We start from the raw sequence: 6,523 nt of genomic DNA on the forward strand, positions 1-6,523 counted from the left end.
CCTCAAGTTAATTTGGTTTCCTTCCACACCCCAAAGACATGCTGATAGGGAATCTGGATTGTGGACCCAATGTGGACACTGTTTTGGGTTTATGGAAAGCACTGTGAAGTTAATTGCACTTTATGGCTGCCATCACACTAGCAGTATTTGAACAGTATTTTACATCAGTATTTGTAGCCAAAACCAGGAGTGGGTGATAAATGCAGAAGTGGTGCATATGTTTCTATTATACTTTTCCTCTAGTTGTTCCACTCCTGGTTTTGGCTTACAAATACTGATGTAAAATACTGACCAAATACTTCTAGTGTGACGGCAGCCTATAACTGAATAAATTTTTGTTGCTATTGTTATTATTGTCAAAAGTAATATAAATAAATATTTTCCTTTTACCATTTCCTTACTGGTGATATGTTTAAATTAGTTGGGCCCACACTTTGAAAAAAAATTTAAATATTCAGAGGATGAGAGCCGGCTATTGTTTTTTTTTGGCACTAGTAGCCGGCTCTCACTGTAGATTATGACATTGAGGATGAGGTGGATATTGGGCTCTCTGCCTCTCTATCATTCTCTGTCTTCATGCGCCTGTCTGCGCCTCACTGTGCCTCATTGCGCCTCTCTGTGCCTCTTTCTGTGCCTCACGGTGACTCTCTCTCGCTGTGCCTTGGCAATGCAAATTTAGAGACTGGTGAAGTGATCCAAATATGTCACATTGAACAGCCCAGTTTGTTGCTGATTAGCAGCAGAAGATGTGAGTCTTCTCTCTGTCGCGTTATGTGTCTCACTGTACCTCACTGTGCCCGACCCAGCTTATATGTGCCTTTAAATAACTGTCTGTGACTTTCTCTGCCTCTCTATCATTCTCTGCCTTCATGCGCCACACTGTGCCTCATTGCGCCTCTCTGTGCCTCTTTCTGTGCCTCACTGTGCCTCTCTCTCGCTCACTGAGCCTCGGCAATGCAAACTGAGAGACTGGTGAAGTGATCCAAATATGTCACATTGAACAGCCCAGCTTGTTGCTGATCAGCAACCGAAAATGTGAGTCTTCTCTTTATCGCGTTATGTGCCTCACTGTGCCTCTTTTTGCCTCTGTGCATCTGAAAATATTCTGAGGATGAGACCCGGCCATTGTACTCATTTTTGGCACAATTAGCCACCTCTCACTGAAAATGACGTACTGAGGATGAGACCCGGCCATTGTATTCATTTTTGGCACAATTAGCCGGCTCCTACTGAAGAAAATGACGTACTGAGGATGAGACCCGGCTATTATTTTCATTTTTGGCACAATTAGCCACCTCTCACTGAAAGAAATGACATACTGAGAATGAGACCCGGCCATTGTACTCATTTTTTGCACAATTAGCCGAGTCTCACTGATGAAAATGACATAATGAGAATGAGAGCCGACTATTGTACTCATTTTCTGCACAATTAGCCAAGTCTCACTGATGAAAATGAGATACTGAGGATGAGAGCCGACTATTGTACTTATTTTTTGCACAATTAGCCGAGTCTCACTGATGAAAATGAGATACTGAGAATGAGAGCCGTCTATTGTATTCATTTTTTGCACAATTAGCCGAGTCTCACTGATGAAAATGACATGCTGAGGATGAGAGCCGACTATTGTACTCATTTTTTGCACAATTGGCTGACTCTCACTGATGAAAATGACATGCTGAGGATGAGAGCCGCCTATTGTACTTATTTTTTTGCACAATTAGCCGTGTCTCACTGATGAAAATGAAATACTGATGATGAGAGCCGTCTATTGTACTCATTTTTTGCAGAATTAGCCGAGTCTCACTGATGAAAATGACATGCTGAGGATGAGAGCCGACTATTGTACCTATTTTTTGCACAATTAGCCGAGTCTCACTGATGAAAATGAGATGCTGAGGATGAGAGCCATCTATTGTACTCATTTTTTGCACAATTAGCCGAGTCTCACTGATGAAAATGAGATACTGAGGATGAGAGCCGAATATTGTACTTATTTTTTGCACAATTAGCCGAGTCTCACTGATGAAAATGAGATACTAAGGATGAGAGCCGTCTATTGTATTCATTTTTTGCACAATTAGCCACCTCTCACTGAAGAAAATGACGTACTGAGGATGAGACCCGGCTATTATTTTCATCTTTGGCACAATTAGCCACCTCTCACTGAAGAAAATGACGTACTGAGGATGAGACCCGGCAATTGTATTCATTTTTGGCACAATTAGCTGGCTCTTACTGAAGAAAATGACATATTGAGGATGAGAGCCGTCTATTGTACTCATTTTTTGCACAATTAGCCGAGTCTCACTGATGAAAATGACATACTGATGATGAGAGCCATCTATTGTATTCATTTTTTGCACAATTAGCCGAGTCTCACTGATGAAAATGACATACAGAGGATGAGAGCCGTCTATTGTACTCATTTTTTGCACAATTAGCCGAGTCTCACTGATGAAAATGACATGCTGAGGATGAGAGCTGACTATTGTACTTATTTTTTGCACAATTAGCCGAGTCTCACTGATGAAAATGAGATACTGAGGATGAGAGCCGTCTATTGTACTTATTTTTTGCACAATTAGCCGAGTCTCACTGATGAAAATGACATTCTGAGGATGAGAGCCGACTATTGTACTTTTTTTTTGCACAATTAGCCGAGTCTCACTGATGAAAATGAGATGCTGAGGATGAGAGCCATCTATTGTACTCATTTTTTGCACAATTAGCCGAGTCTCACTGATGAAAATGACATACTGAGGATGAGAGCCGACTATTGTACTCATTTTTTGCACAATTAGCCGAGTCTCACTTATGAAAATGAGATACTAAGGATGAGAGCCGTCTATTGTATTCATTTTTTGCACAATTAGCCACCTCTCACTGAAGAAAATGACGTACTGAGGATGAGACCCGGCTATTATTTTCATCTTTGGCACAATTAGCCACCTCTCACTGAAGAAAATGACGTACTGAGGATGAGACCCGGCCATTGTATTCATTTTTGGCACAATTAGCTGGCTCTTACTGAAGAAAATGACATACTGAGGATGAGAGCCGACTATTGTATTTATTTTTTGCACAATTAGCTGACTCTCACTGATGAAAATGACATGCAGAGGATGTCACATTGAACAGCCCAGCTTGTTGCTATTCAGCAACAGAGGATGTGAGTCTTCTCTCTATTGCATTCTGTGCCTCAATGTGCCTCACTGTGGCTCTGTGCCCATCCCAGCCTAAATGTGCCTTTCAATGACTCTCCATCTTTATCTGCCTTCATGTGCCTTTCTGCGCCTCACTGTGCCTCATTGCGCCACTCTGTGCCTCTATCTGTGCCTCCCTGAGCCTCTCTCTCGCTCACTGTGTATCGGCAATGCAAATTGAGAGACTGGTGAAGTGATTCAAATATGTCCCATTGAACAGCCCAGCTTGTTGCTATTCAGCAACAGAAGGTGTGAGTCTTTTCTCTATCGTGTTCTGTGCCTTTCTGTGTCTCACTGTGCCTCATTTTGCCTCTGTGCATCTGAAAATATTCAAAAGATGAGAGGCAGCTATTGCGTTCATGTTTGGCACAATCAGCCAGCTCTCACTGTTGAAAATGACATACTGAGGATGAGAGCCGTCTATTGTACTCATTTTTTGCACAATAAGCCGGCTCTCCCTGAACAAAATGACATATTGAGGATGAGAGCCGTCTATTGTACTCATTTTTTGCACAATAAGCCGGCTCTCCCTGAACAAAATGACATATTGAGGATGAGAGCCGTCTATTGTACTCATTTTTTGCACAATTAGCCGAGTCTCACTGATGAAAATGACATGCTGAGGATGAGAGCCGACTATTGTACTTTTTTTTTGCACAATTAGCCGAGTCTCACTGATGAAAATGACATGCTGAGGATGAGAGCCGACTATTGTACTTATTTTTTGCACAATTAGCCGAGTCTCACTGATGAAAATGACATACAGAGGATGAGAGCCGTCTATTGTACTCATTTTTTGCACAATTAGCCGAGTCTCACTGATGAAAATGACATGCTGAGGATGAGAGCTGACTATTGTACTTATTTTTTGCACAATTAGCCGAGTCTCACTGATGAAAATGAGATACTGAGGATGAGAGCCGTCTATTGTACTTATTTTTTGCACAATTAGCCGAGTCTCACTGATGAAAATGACATTCTGAGGATGAGAGCCGACTATTGTACTTTTTTTTTGCACAATTAGCCGAGTCTCACTGATGAAAATGAGATGCTGAGGATGAGAGCCATCTATTGTACTCATTTTTTGCACAATTAGCCGAGTCTCACTGATGAAAATGACATACTGAGGATGAGAGCCGACTATTGTACTCATTTTTTGCACAATTAGCCGAGTCTCACTTATGAAAATGAGATACTAAGGATGAGAGCCGTCTATTGTATTCATTTTTTGCACAATTAGCCACCTCTCACTGAAGAAAATGACGTACTGAGGATGAGACCCGGCTATTATTTTCATCTTTGGCACAATTAGCCACCTCTCACTGAAGAAAATGACGTACTGAGGATGAGACCCGGCCATTGTATTCATTTTTGGCACAATTAGCTGGCTCTTACTGAAGAAAATGACATACTGAGGATGAGAGCCGACTATTGTATTTATTTTTTGCACAATTAGCTGACTCTCACTGATGAAAATGACATGCAGAGGATGTCACATTGAACAGCCCAGCTTGTTGCTATTCAGCAACAGAGGATGTGAGTCTTCTCTCTATTGCATTCTGTGCCTCAATGTGCCTCACTGTGGCTCTGTGCCCATCCCAGCCTAAATGTGCCTTTCAATGACTCTCCATCTTTATCTGCCTTCATGTGCCTTTCTGCGCCTCACTGTGCCTCATTGCGCCACTCTGTGCCTCTATCTGTGCCTCCCTGAGCCTCTCTCTCGCTCACTGTGTATCGGCAATGCAAATTGAGAGACTGGTGAAGTGATTCAAATATGTCCCATTGAACAGCCCAGCTTGTTGCTATTCAGCAACAGAAGGTGTGAGTCTTTTCTCTATCGTGTTCTGTGCCTTTCTGTGTCTCACTGTGCCTCATTTTGCCTCTGTGCATCTGAAAATATTCAAAAGATGAGAGGCAGCTATTGCGTTCATGTTTGGCACAATCAGCCAGCTCTCACTGTTGAAAATGACATACTGAGGATGAGAGCCGTCTATTGTACTCATTTTTTGCACAATAAGCCGGCTCTCCCTGAACAAAATGACATATTGAGGATGAGAGCCGTCTATTGTACTCATTTTTTGCACAATAAGCCGGCTCTCCCTGAACAAAATGACATATTGAGGATGAGAGCCGTCTATTGTACTCATTTTTTGCACAATTAGCCGAGTCTCACTGATGAAAATGACATGCTGAGGATGAGAGCCGACTATTGTACTTTTTTTTTGCACAATTAGCCGAGTCTCACTGATGAAAATGACATGCTGAGGATGAGAGCCGACTATTGTACTTATTTTTTGCACAATTAGCCGAGTCTCACTGATGAAAATGACATGCTGAGGATGAGAGCCATCTATTGTACTCATTTTTTGCACAATTAGCCGAGTCTCACTGATGAAAATGACATACTGAGGATGAGAGCCGACTATTGTACTCATTTTTTGCACAATTAGCCGAGTCTCACTGATGAAAATGACATGCTGAGGATGAGAGCCGACTATTGTACTTATTTTTGGCACAATTAGCCGAGTCTCACTGATGAAAATGACATGCTGAGGATGAGAGCCGACTATTGTACTTATTTTTTGCACAATTAGCCGAGTCTCACTGATGAAAATGAGATGCTGAGGATGAGAGCCATCTATTGTACTCATTTTTTGCACAATTAGCCGAGTCTCACTGATGAAAATGACATACTGAGGATGAGAGCCGACTATTGTACTTTTTTTTTGCACAATTAGCCGAGTCTCACTGATGAAAATGACATGCTGAGGATGAGAGCCGACTATTGTACTTATTTTTTGCACAATTAGCCGAGTCTCACTGATGAAAATGAGATGCTGAGGATGAGAGCCATCTATTGTACTCATTTTTTGCACAATTAGCCGAGTCTCACTGATGAAAATGACATACTGAGGATGAGAGCCGACTATTGTACTTTTTTTTTGCACAATTAGCCGAGTCTCACTGATGAAAATGACATGCTGAGGATGAGAGCCGACTATTGTACTTATTTTTTGCACAATTAGCCGAGTCTCACTGATGAAAATGACATGCTGAGGATGAGAGCCGACTATTGTACTCATTTTTTGCACAATTAGCCGAGTCTCACTGATGAAAATGACATACTGATGATGAGAGCCATCTATTGTATTCATTTTTTGCACAATTAGCCGAGTCTCACTGATGAAAATGACATACAGAGGATGAGAGCCGTCTATTGTACTAATTTTTTGCACAATTAGCCGAGTCTCACTGATGAAAATGACATACTGATGATGAGAGCCGTCTATTGTACTAATTTTTTGCACAATTAGCCG

Source organism: Ranitomeya variabilis, unplaced genomic scaffold (genome assembly GCF_051348905.1).
Source record: "Ranitomeya variabilis isolate aRanVar5 unplaced genomic scaffold, aRanVar5.hap1 Scaffold_489, whole genome shotgun sequence".
Lineage (NCBI taxonomy): Eukaryota > Metazoa > Chordata > Amphibia > Anura > Dendrobatidae > Ranitomeya > Ranitomeya variabilis.